At 55.6% G+C, this 12,550-nt stretch overlaps 1 pseudogene across 1 annotated transcript in view; it reads left to right on the top strand.

Moving 5' to 3' along the window:
- Window positions 1-12,242, top strand: part of LOC311426485 (talin-1-like) — a 31,831-nt pseudogene extending 19,589 nt beyond the window's left edge. The window contains exons 36-55 of the transcript XR_014698948.1: window positions 229-361; window positions 717-818; window positions 940-1,110; window positions 1,260-1,406; window positions 1,749-1,850; window positions 2,017-2,136; window positions 2,250-2,396; window positions 3,348-3,522; window positions 3,670-3,713; window positions 3,813-3,938; window positions 4,223-4,339; window positions 4,419-4,604; window positions 4,730-4,837; window positions 8,152-8,257; window positions 8,392-8,516; window positions 8,684-8,809; window positions 9,094-9,156; window positions 9,405-9,587; window positions 10,327-10,452; window positions 10,992-12,242. The product of XR_014698948.1 is annotated as a talin-1-like (transcript). The remainder of the gene's footprint in view (window positions 1-228; window positions 362-716; window positions 819-939; window positions 1,111-1,259; window positions 1,407-1,748; window positions 1,851-2,016; window positions 2,137-2,249; window positions 2,397-3,347; window positions 3,523-3,669; window positions 3,714-3,812; window positions 3,939-4,222; window positions 4,340-4,418; window positions 4,605-4,729; window positions 4,838-8,151; window positions 8,258-8,391; window positions 8,517-8,683; window positions 8,810-9,093; window positions 9,157-9,404; window positions 9,588-10,326; window positions 10,453-10,991) is intronic.
- Window positions 12,243-12,550: the final 308 nt, after the last annotated feature.

The following is a 12,550-nucleotide window of genomic DNA, read 5'->3' as shown; positions in this document are numbered from 1 at the left end:
AGGCAAGGGATGGGATGGAAGGTGCTGTCCTTCTTGCAGCACTGAAATGGTTTGATGGGAGACACATGCTGGTGAGCACAGGCTGGTGGGGCTGTGGTGCCTGGCTCTAACACCAGATTGCTTGAGGAGAGGGGTCCTGCCCCCCACCAGCACCAGTCGAGTTGTGTGGTAAAGGGGTGGCGTAGCACCAGGCAAGCCTGGTACAATGCTAATCCATCTGTCATGCAGGGACAAAGCTCCTGGACAGAGGGAGTGTGATGAGGCCATTGACATCCTGAACAGGTGTATGCAGGAGGTAGACCAGCCCTCCCTTGAAGCCATCAGCCAGCAGCTGGCCCCTCGAGAAGGCATCTCCCAGGAGGTAAGTGGGGGGCAGCAGCATCCTTTTCTGGAGCCCCTGCTGGCTTCCTCTGCTTTCACACAGGGCTTTGGCAACCCTCCTTGGGTCTTTAGCAGGAGGCCTGCATCCATCCAGCCTAGTGCTGGATAGAGCAGCTTTGTTCCAAGTTTTGTGTCCCTGCTGCATGTCTGTCTCAGTGAAACAGAGCAGGGCTGTGCTGCACCTGGGAAGGGCTGTCTGGTCACACAGCCCTTAGAGACAGAACTTGTTTAGCGATGAAATCAGGAATTTGGAGCATTGCTTAATAGCAGCAGGTTAACTCCTCTCTAGCAGAGTTCAGTGAGGCCAGCCTTGCCATGCACTCTCTTTTCAACAGGCTTTACACAACCAGATGATTACAGCTGTGCAGGAGATCAACAATCTGATTGAGCCTGTGGCCAGTGCAGCGCGGGCTGAGGCCTCACAGCTGGGACACAAGGTAATGGGAGGGGAGGGATGGGGAGAGGGTGTTCAGGCACCAGGCGTATGGAGGAGTCCACATCAGGAGGAGAGGTTTTGACCAGCGTGTGCTAGGAGCTACTGACACTGCTCTTCCCTAGGTGTCCCAGATGGCTCAGTACTTTGAGCCGCTCATTTTGGCAGCTATCAGTGCTGCCTCCAAGACACCCAACCACCAGCAGCAGATGAACCTCCTGGACCAGACCAAAACGCTGGCTGAATCTGCCCTGCAGATGTTGTACACCGCCAAGGAGGCTGGTGGGAACCCCAAGGTGAGCAGGAGGTGCATGTGGCAACAGTGTGAGCCTCAGACATTTGTCACATGTCATACATGCATGCTGGGCACCAAAATCCATAGCAAGTGTCTGGTGTCCCTGCTGGGGGGGCAGCTTCCTTCTCTCATTCCATCTCCTCCTTGCAGCAAGCTGCCCAGACACAGGAGGCTCTGGAAGAAGCTGTGCAGATGAAGGAGGCTGCGGAGGACCTGACCACCACACTGAACGAGGCAGCCAGCGCTGCAGGTGTTGTCGGGGACATGGTGGACTCCATCACCCAGGCCATAAACCAGGTGAGGGGAACACAGAGAGGGCTGGGGCTGAAGGAAAGGAGAAGTCAGAGTCAAACCCTATGTGGGACTTTGTCGTTTCTTGTCTTCCTTGGGATGCTGGCTCTGAGTCCTGCTTGGGAAGGAGAGGCACTGCACTTGAGCAACCAAAGAGGCAGGGAGAGATGCAGGAAGATGTTTAGATCTTTCCCCATTGGAGTTCTGAGGGCCAGTCTGGGGAGGGAGTGCCCAGGGCCATAGTGGGCATAACCCCAAGCAGGGAAGCACAAGTCTCTTGCCATGCTGTAATCAAGGAGTGTCTCTGGGCAGGGGCTGGAGCCAAACTCTCCTGATGTTCTCTTGCAGTTGGATGAGGGGCCAGTGGGCAAGCCAGAGGGGACCTTTGTGGACTACCAGATCACGATGGTGAAGACGGCCAAGGCTATTGCAGTGACTGTGCAGGAGATGGTGGGTGCAGGGGCCAGCAAGGCTGCCACTGCACTCCTATTCACCCCCACTCGAGACAGGAAGCAGAAAGTGGTGCTGCAGTCTCACCCAGGCAGGGCAGCTGTCCTCCTTGCTTACCTGTCCTACCATAGGGCCCACCTGAGCCCTGTTCTTCTTCCATCGGCAGGTCACCAAATCCACCACCAACCCAGACGAGCTGGGCATACTGGCCAACCAGCTGACCAACGACTATGGGCAGCTGGCGCGAGAGGCCAAGCCAGTGGCGCTCACCGCTGAGACCGAGGAGGTGAGAGGGTTGGTGGAGAGGAGCTGGGTGGGGTGGTTGGTGTGTCCCATCAGGTATGATGGGTGCAGGGGTTAGTTCCCTTCAGGCTCTCTCATGCACCCATTTGCCTCCAGATCGGCTCCCACATCAAGTGCCGGGTGCAGGAGCTGGGTCACGGCTGCACCACCCTGGTGACCAAGGCTGGAGCCCTGCAGTGTAGCCCCAGCGATGCCTATACCAAGAAGGAGCTTATAGAGAGTGCGTGCAAGGTTTCCGAGAAGGTGAGCTGCCCCAAGGGTCCCGGAGCAGGTAACAGGAGAGTGGAGGCAGGTGCTGGGAGGAATGCCAGATTGAGCCATGTGCCCTTTGAGCCTCCACCTTGGGTTCTCTTGTTGTCCTGCTGGGCTCTGTCTGCTCTCTCGGCCATGCTTGCCCTGGCACAATTCAGCTGGTGGGGCGTGGGACGGGTTCCCTTCCTGGCACCATAACAACAACTTGCGCTGCAATGGGTAACTGCAATGGCCGGGTGCTACCTGCTGAAGTGCTGGTAATGGCCTGCCGAGAAAGACTGTTCCACACCTTGGTGGCAGCCCAGGGCTCTCTAAATCAGCCATTGCAGAGGTGTGTGTAGCATTTGCTGCGTCTCTAGTAAGCCTGCAGCTCATGCTAGGTGATCAATATCCCCAGCGTCTTTTGCTAGTACAATGGAAAGCATCCTGCCCATCAGCCAGTCTAAAAAGCACAGTGATTAATAACATACAAAAAATGGTTTAAAAAATCCAACTGATAAGGGTAGAGCTGCAATGCTTGCAAGCAAGATTACAAAAGCAAAACAAATGCTGGTTCATACTGTCTGGCACGTCTGCATGCCCAGGGCCTCTTGTAGGTTCTTTCTTTCCAACCTTACTTTCCATCAGGAAACTTACTCTCTTATGAGTGCTTGCCAAAGTGCAGAAATTGAATTTAGCGCTTACAGAAGGAATGAGCTGTAACATTCTGATAAGGTGCTAGCCTTATTTTTTTGGAAAGTAGCAGAGTCCAATGTCTCCTGCACCCCCAAGCATGATAGGTATGAGATAAAAATAAACGGAAGCTAAGAAGGGGTGTCCAGACCATACAATTCCTGAGACCTCTCCTTGGATTGATTTATCCTGGGGAGGTGTCAGAGGTGTGTGGTGGGGATTGCATGAGCCTGCTCTGCCTCACTCAGTCACCCTGCTCGTACCATGCAGGTGTCCCATGTACTGGCAGCCCTGCAAGCTGGAAACCGTGGGACGCAAGCCTGCATCACTGCTGCCAGCGCCGTCTCTGGCATCATCGCTGACCTCGACACCACCATCATGTTTGCCACAGCAGGGATCCTCAATCAGGAGAACTCGGAAACCTTTGCTGACCACAGGTACCAGGGTGGGGGGTAAAACACCTTGGCCAGCCCCTGCTCAGCTGAGGATAGGTGGGGCAGGCTCTGTCCCTCTGTCTTGCATCTTTGTAAGCTGTGGACCAGCTCCAAGGAGACCTGCAAGTTCAGGTCATACTGGCTGTTTCCCCCTCCAGCTCATACAGAGCTGATACTGGCTGATTTGAACTCCATGTATATGGCATGTTCTGGGGTGCCCTAATTTTCTGCTGCTGGGCCACACCACCTACAGCCTGACTGTGACCACAGCAAGCCATGACCCTGGTCTTGCTCTTCCTAGGTGGTTCTGATCAATGCTGTGAAGGATGTGGCCAAGGCACTTGGGGACCTGATCAGTGCCACCAAAGCAGCTGCTGGCAAAGCTGGGGATGACCCCACTGTCTACCAGCTGAAGAACTCTGCCAAGGTCTGCACTGGGGCGCAATGGGGAGAAGGGAATGGGGCAGGAGGGCTAGAAAAAGCAGGAAGGTGCTTCTGTGCCTGTCTAGGGATGGGAGGACAACTGGGAGGTAGTCAGGGCAAGGGGACACATAAAAGGTAGGGCACAACACAAAGTGGGAGATCAAAATGAGGTGGAGTATGGAGAAGGAAGGGACAGTTTGGGACCAAACCACAAAGGGAGGGACAGGTGCTGGCAGCGTTCCAGAGCTTTCTTGGGGCTTTTTCCCAGTTCTGTTCTCCCTTCCACAGGTGATGGTCACCAACGTCACTTCCTTGCTGAAGACGGTGAAGACTGTCGAGGACGAGGCCACGAAAGGGAAGCGTGCGCTGGAGGCCACGATAGAGCACATCCATCAAGAGCTGGTGGTGAGTACAGCCACAGCATTGTGGCTGGCCTCCTGCCCTCCTGCTGCCCTGAGCCTCACCCCTGACTCTCTGTTCTCAGGTCTTCTCCTCCTCAGTGCCTCCTGCCCAGGTCTCAACCCCAGAAGACTTCATCCGAATGACAAAAGGCATTACGATGGCCATGGCCAAAGCTGTGGCCGCTGGCAACTCATGTCGGCAGGAGGATGTCATCGCCACGGCCAATCTGAGCCGCTGTGCCATCGCGGATATGCTGCACGCCTGCAAGGTGCCGTGTGGGTAGTCAGGGGACGTGGGGCTGGCACAGGTTTGGGGGGACAAGCGGGTGCCCTCCACAAGCCCCATTGTGGCAGGGGAGGCATCTGGATGCGAATCGCTATCTCTGGGTTCCAGGAGGCTGCCTACCACCTGGAGGTGAGCGTGGACGTGCGGCAGTGGGCGCTGCGCTTTGACAGGGAATGTGCTGGTGGCTACCTGGAGCTGCTGGAGCACGTGCTGGTGGTGAGTGTCCCCAGCCCCATTCCCATGGTTTGCTGAGGCCACCCATAGATACCGGGGTGCTCCCCAGATCCCCAACTTCCTATGGGCTCTGCAGCTCTTCCCTCTGAGGTCTTTTAGTGTGCTCCCCCTTACTGCCTGTCCCTGAAGCACCCAAGGTGAGCCCTGCTATGGGGCTGAGCGCAGGGGAGGAGGTAACGTGCGGTGGCCACTGGCACGCAGGTCGTGCTGCCTGTCCTTCAGGTCCTGACATAAAGGAGAGACCTGCTGGCTGCCTTGAGACTGCACAGCTCTTCATTGCTGCAGTGCTCTGGGCTAATGCTGTTAAAGTTGCTTTGACCTGACCTAGACATTTGATGTCAAAATCGTCTTGAAAAAGCAGGTGCCAGATTCCTCTTCCCTTCCTTGCCCCTGTACCTAGCGTGTGGCTCACCTCCATCCCCATGATGGTCCCATACAGGAAAGGAGCACCTCCCGTGTTCCCTGATTGCTTAGGCAGGCAAGGTGAGGAGGGATGGGAGGGCTGCCTATAATTACTTACAGAAGCAGATGTCAGAGTGATCAACAAGCTCTGAAGAAAAGTATTTGGGTAACAACAGATGGAGATTAACTGGCCATAAACAGAGGCTGGAAATTTACAACACAGGAACAGAATCCTGAAGCAGCTTCCATTATGAGTAGTGGGAGTGAGAAACTTAGCCAGTGTGAAAACAGAGCTCATTAAGCTTACACAAGAGTGTGCGAGACAGGCAGTGCCTGCAGTGGCAGAGGTGTTGACTGTAAAGGCCAGCTGCACTCTTTTGATCCAGTCTTCCTCCAGCTTAGTCCTCCCGAGTACTTCAGTTGGCTGCTTTAATTAGCTGTCCTACAAGATCAGTGTAGTTCATATGAAGCGAATTAAGGCTAGATTAACCAAGAGTTGGGAAGAAAGGATTCAGTGAAGTGCTTCCAGTGGTTTGCATTCTTGGCAAGATTGTAAGAGCTGATCCTGCTGCAAGGATGCACAGAGTGTGTGCCTGTAGATCTGATGATAGCCCTGGACCTGAAGCAAGGAAAAAGGGCAAGCATGGGGTCAGTTATGCAGCACGATTTCACTAGGTTGGTTAAAAGGGGATTAAGAACAAAGAGGGAGGTAGGCAGGACCCAAGGGCTAGAAATTGAAGCCAGACGGGGGAAATCAAAGGATGGTTTTATCTGAAAGACATAACCATTGGGATACAGTTACAAAGAGCAGTGAGTTTTTCATACTCTGCATCTAGATCAAATGTCTTTCTGGAAGATGCTTTAGCCACACATAAGTCATCGCAGCCAAGACTGAAATGCTAGGTGAAATTCTCTGGGTGACCTGTTGTTAACAGATGATTGGGCTAATGACATACTGTGGCAGTGCCCAAGGTCAGACTACTTGCAGAAGCATGTTATTCCACTGCATTTTGGGTGTAAGCTTCCATCTGTCATGCAATGTCTCCTGAATATCATACATGCAGTCCATCCCATGAAATATTCATTGGAGGTACATCTTAGTAAGCTTATGGCCTCTAGAAAGAGACCATTTAGCAATTTTAAAAACCTTGTCAGAGCAGATGATAGACTTAATAATACTGCTTTTTGTCCAGACATGCTCATGAGGGCAAATTGGCCACTGCTGTCAGCTTGGGGGCTCCCTGCCATATGCAATTGCCATGACTTTGCTGGGATGGCCCCACACAAGTCCCAAATAAAGTTAGGAACCCTCCAGACTCTGCAGCACTGTGGTCTGTGAATGCAGGAAGCCAGCACAGAGGTCACATTTATGAGAGGGCAGCAGGTTCCCAGAAGGCAGCAAGCAGAAGGGATGAGGAGGTGCTGATGGGGCAGTCTGCAGCGCTGAGCCCTGCCCCACATTGAGGGATGTAGAAGGGAAGGTTATGGACAGGATACTGCCTTACCCCCCAGCATCAGTGAAGACTGTTGCTGTATGTATGCTGGATCTGTCCCTTTGGGAACCAACGCCTCAGTGTGCGAGCAGGAGTGGTTAGAGTTCAAGAGAGTTATTTGTCTCGGAATGGAAAACTTGGCTCCCAGCAAAAGAGTAAGCCAGCAGCATATTTCACTGGGGAGGGGAAGGAATTTGAACCTCCATGGGGACTTGGTATTTAATAACAATAGGTCTCCATCACCAAAAGCAGAGAAATGCAGGGTGAGAACTGCAGTTAGAGTTCAGGGTGGGGAGAAGTGAGGTGCCAAGCGGGGTGAGGAGGAGAGCCGCTCTGGGTGCGGGTGCCTCCTCCAGCCCTGGGAGCCTCAGGAGCCTGTCCATCAGGAATTATGCAGGGCTGAAGTATGAAGTGGTGATGGTAGCAGGGCCTGGAACCTCTGAGCCTTCCTCCCCACCTCTCCATCTCACCTCCTTCACCCCACCCCATGCGTATCCCCATTGCCTGCACGTCTCTGCCAGAGCATTCACTGCTTTCTTCTCTCTTCTCCATCTTCCCCCATCAGCTGGTGAGTAAAGTGACACTTGGTGTGCCTGCCAGTGTCTAACCTCAGCATGAGCAGCGTGTCCGTGTTCCCAGCCCAGCACTGGGGTGGCGCTGTGCCTACGTGGTTTGGGGCAGGACCCCGCCATCTGTGTCTGTACTCATCCCTGCTCAAGCTAATGTGTGGCCTCCGGTGTGCTGTAGTGTGTACATGCCTGCCCTCCATCCCAGCTGCAGGGGGGATCTTCTGGGAAGGGGACATGTCCCTGCAGGGGCTGGGACCTGGCTCCAGGGTCCTTCCATGCCCAGCTTGTGTTTGCAGATGAATCTCGGAAAGGGGAACGGTGAGGGGGGATGGCTTTCTGGAGCTTGAAGTGCTTTGAAGGGGGGAGAAAAGGAGATCCTGGGGGGCAGCTGCTGAGTGCTGGAAGGACCCTGACTTGAACTGAGGACCTCGGTGCTGCAAGATGTCCCAGAAACCATGGACTGAACAGGGCCAAGGAAAAGGAAAAGATCGTCCTGTCCCCACACAGGAGGAGACCAGTCAGCGTCGCTTGAGACAGGATGGCAAACAGTGAACAATACATACTCACAGGGGGTGGGGGTTCCTGCTCTCTTTCTGTGGGGGGAGCGCCTCAAATGGACTTGCAGGGTCCCCTTGTTTTGCAGTGGCACCAGCAGCAGCCTGAAATGTGTGGCTGCTGGTGCCATGGGCCCTAGGTGGGACTGGTGGTACTTTTTCAGGCAGATGAATTCTGGGGGCGAGGGGCAAAACAGGGTCAGAAGGAGCTACCAGGTAGGGTCCACCCTCTGCTTTGTGATCTCCCTAAGGTGCTTAGACCTGATCCTTTCCCCCAGATCCTGCAGAAGCCAACACACGAGCTGAAGCAGCAGCTGGCTGGGTACTCCAAGTGGGTGGCCAGCTCTGTCACTGAGCTCATCCAAGCAGCTGAAGCCATGAAAGGTGAGTTCCATGTCTCTGTCCACCTTCGGGACAGCATCTAAGCCTGGGGCTCAGCAGCTGATGGGAGGAGGTAGGGTGGATCAGAAATGAAGCCGTATGTGGCTTTAACCTGTTTTGGTTTTTGTCTTCTCTAGGGATGGAGTGGGTTGACCCAGAAGACCCCAAGGTCATTGCTGAGAACGAGCTGCTGGGGGCAGCGGCTGCCATTGAGGCTGCAGCTAAGAAGCTAGAGCAGCTGAAGCCAAGGGCCAAGCCTAAGGTAGCATGGGGTGCTGAGCCCCACCTGAACCCCCTCTGGGGCAGCCCCTTCTCTCCTGAGTCCTACAGCCATCACTCCTGTCCCCAGCTCTACGTGTGCCCCCCTCAGCACCCTGCCACCTTCCTGGCAGCCCTGTGTAGGACTCACGCTCCTGTTTTTGTGTACAGCAAGCAGATGAGAGCCTGGACTTTGAGAAGCAGATCCTGGAAGCTGCCAAATCTATTGCGGCAGCTATGAGTGCCCTGGTGAAGGCAGCCTCAGCAGCCCAGCGAGAATTAGTGGCCCAAGGAAAGGTAAGGCTGGGAAGGGGAAAGAAAGGAGCAGTGTGTGAGTCAGTACCAAAGCACTGTGTGCACAATTTGTGGGGTCCTGGGCTGACCCCTTGAAGGTGGGCTTGCTCAGAGACATTGAGGTGAAGGTGGGTGGGATGTTCTAGCAAGGACCCTGGGGCTGAAGTTGGCAAGATGCAGAGCTTTCATGGAACAGGCAGGTGGATCTAGGACTGTGGTGGGCTCCCTCCCTTCTCCAGTGGCTGCCCGCAGCCCTCGTGCTTCACTAGTCCTCTCCTGCCTCACAGGTGGGAGCCATCCCAGCCAATGCAGTGGATGATGGGCAGTGGTCCCAGGGACTCATTTCAGCCGTGAGTATCAAGGTCGTGTAGTGCCTGTGGGGCAGGGGACATCTTCCCTTGTTCTTGCTCCGAAAAGGAGGATGCGTTGCCCTTGTGGGATGCCTCCGTGGAGGAGGCATCCCCACTGCTTGCTCCCTCTCCCACCAGCTGGGATATGGCATGAAAACTGATTGATTGTCCCCATCCCAAGTCCTGTGTCCTCCCTGGGACCCTCTCCTGGGAGGCTCCCACACCCCTCTGACACTCTCTTGCTGCAGGCACACATGGTGGCTGCTGCTACCAACAACCTGTGTGAAGCCGCCAACGTGGCAGTGCAGGGCCACGCCAGTGAGAAGAAGCTCATCTCGTCAGCCAAGCAGGTGGCTGCCTCCACGGCACAGCTCCTGGTGGCCTGCAAGGTGAAGGCTGACCATGACTCAGAGGCCATGATGAGGGTCCAGGTGAGTCCCAGGCTGCCTTTGAGCCCCAGCTGCCTCCTCCAGGCTCCTGAACACCCATGTGGGTGCTTGAAGGGTGGGTGGTGGTGAGAGGGGGCATGTGGGACTGTGGTATGAGTCCATGGCACAGAGGAAGCATCTCCACAAGGTTGTGCTCCCTGCCTGCATACTGTCAGTGGTTCACTTGGATGCAGGCTCCATGTAGCTTGGACCTTAGTTAGCTGCATGCATGCATAATTCTGGGCTCTTGTCCACCAGGCTGGGATTGCTGAGCTGGGAGCATTCAGGGCTGATGGTCTGGCTTGAGAATGCCTGAAATGTGTTCATCGAATCCCTGGCATTAATGTCTGGGGACATATTTTGTCATAGGAGATTAACCCTCCGTGGCCATGGCATGGAGGTTAATGCTCACATGCTGGGGGTTAACACAAGGATCCCAGTGGGACCTTGGGTGTGGCACCTCAGGGAAAAATCTGGGACAGGTCAGCCAGGCTGCCCTGAAGTCCCTTCCCTGCTACTCAGAAGGGAGCAGAGTGAGGGAAGCGCCACAGGAGCCTGACTGGGAGCAGCAGCGCCTGAAATGGTCATGAGCAGTGCTGCTGGCAGCAAGCCATCCTCAGGGATGCAGCTCCCACCTCTCCCGGCCACCTCTCCTGCCCTGCTGGGACAGGGCTTCCCCTGCCAAGGCAGCAGTTGTGCCCCAGGCTTAGGATGCTGTTTCCCCACCTCTTTCCCACTCCAGGCCGCCGGCAACGCCGTGAAGAGAGCATCAGATAATCTGGTGAAGGCAGCACAGAAGGCAGCTGCCTTTCAGGACCACGATGAGACTGTGGTGGTGAAGGAGAAGATGGTGGGGGGAATTGCACAGGTGAGGAGTGGGGCTACTCCAGTGGGGCAGGGGGAGCTTTGGCTGCCACCACTACAGCCATGTCCTACCATCCACCAACACAGAATACGTTCCCAAAGAGCCTCAAAACAATGCTGCAGACAGGGAAATGGCACCCATCCCACCCAGCTGGGCTTTGCGGTCTTCCTGCTGCTTGTAGCTGTGGGCACAGCCAGTGTTCATCATGCTCATCCTGATGTCCTAACAGTGTAACACCCTGCCTTCTTGGTGTGACACCTGTGCCATATCAGCATCCAGGATGCGTGCAAAGGGCAGAGCATTGCATAAGGGATGGGTGCAGCCCAGTGTGGGGTGGCACAGGTTCCATCTCTGCCTCCTGGATGTGAGACCTGCCTGCAGGGCACATTGCACTTTCCCATGTCTCCCAAGGAGCATGGTCTGGGATGCAGGGACTGCTCTGGAACCATGAGGTGGGAGGGGATGGGAGGGCGCAGAGCAAGGTGTGCTCTGTCTGTCACTGCCATGGGCCGCTGAGACATCTCACTGCGTTCCCTTGGCAGATCATTGCAGCCCAGGAGGAGATGCTGCACAAGGAGCGGGAGCTGGAGGAGGCACACAAGAAGCTGGCAGTACAGCAGCAGTACAAGTTCCTGCCCTCCGAGCTGCAGGAGGAGGAGCAGAACTGAGCCCCACGCCACCACTCTGCCTGGGCAGAGCCTTCCTGCCATTCATTGCACAGACTGCTGACAACAGCTCCTATTTAAGACACCCCACCTTGAGCAACGCCGGGCTGCCTCGGGTAGACTAGAGCCCTGCCTGCACCAGCGCACCAGGACTAACCCATACACTGCGCAGCACTGCCCCGAGCAGGTACCACACCAGCATCTCCGCTTTGCCACCCAGCCCGCCTTCCCACGCGCCTGCGCCAGGGCCCAACCAGCACCCCTGCAGGGGGCTGCTAGGAGTGGGAGCCTGTCCTGGACCGGCTCAGGGTGCCCCCGCTGCTAGCCCCAGTTGCAGGGACATAGGGCTCCCTCCTGTGGTGGGGCCCGGCCCTCCAGACCTTTCAGAATTTTTCTCGTGCCTTTGTTGTTCCTTCTCTCGCTCCTTTCTTCTCCCTCCTCCAGGTAGGAGAGGGGAAGGCTGGTGTCTTGCCCTATCTTGTACGCTGCTCTGCACCTTCCTTTGCTACGCTCTTGCACAGAGCCGCCTTTCACCTCTGTTGCCTTACTGCTGGCTGAATTGCCCACCCCTCTTCCTCTGCAGCATCCCCAGGAGGCATTGAGCCACCCCAGAGCATCCTCTCCAGCCTGGGCTTCTTGCTGGAGGCCCAGGCTCGCCACCACAGTGCTTCTGTTCAGGGCTGGTGCAAGATGGCTTTGCCCCAGAGCTGGTCTCCCCCACCTTGTCCCCTTTTCTGAGGATCCTGCCTCTCTGCCCTCCTCCTTTTCTTTCCCAAGTGCCTGCATTGTTTTCCAAGATTTTCCAGTATTCTTTATAACTTCTAAATGTCTGTAGTATTGAGCCTGCAGCTTTCAAAGTTCATTTATCTCCTTGTTCACGTCATCCCCACTAAATGCCTGCAGCCCAGTGCCTGTCCAGGGGCCCGGAACTCCTCACCTCTCCATGGCTCCAGGACCCTATCCCTCCTCTTGCACTTGCTGAGGTTTCTCTCAGTATTTTGATACTTTAAGCATCCCCTATTACACATAGAAGGAAGCCAGCTCTCCCTGAGGCTCTAGGGTGCGGTAGGGGGATGAGGATGGCTCCTTGGGAAGATGCCTTCATCAATAAAAAAGGATTTTCTGCTTTCTCCGTGCATATGTCGATGGGGAGGTGCAGGGAAGGGGAGGTTGCAACCCAAGGAGGTGGCCAGCATCTCAAAGTTTGTGTCTGCTAGGTTGACCCGGGGCACTGGGACGGTGCAGGGTGGCCCCAAGGAGTAGGGCTGGTGGGCAGGGGTGCCGCAGACCCCACCGCGGGCTGTGTGAGGGGACCGCCAGCCCTCCTTGGTGGTGGTGGGGAAGCGCAGTGCGGGTGCTTATACAGCATGGAAACTATTCGAGACATGTCCAGGAGCGGCACTCAGCTGTCCGGACCCCTTCTGCCAGCCATGTGC

The sequence above is a fragment of the Aythya ferina genome (assembly GCF_964211825.1).
Source record: "Aythya ferina genome assembly, chromosome: W".
NCBI lineage: Eukaryota > Metazoa > Chordata > Aves > Anseriformes > Anatidae > Aythya > Aythya ferina.
Note: the sequence above shows the minus strand (reverse complement) of the source record. Positions and strands in the feature narration are given on the sequence as shown.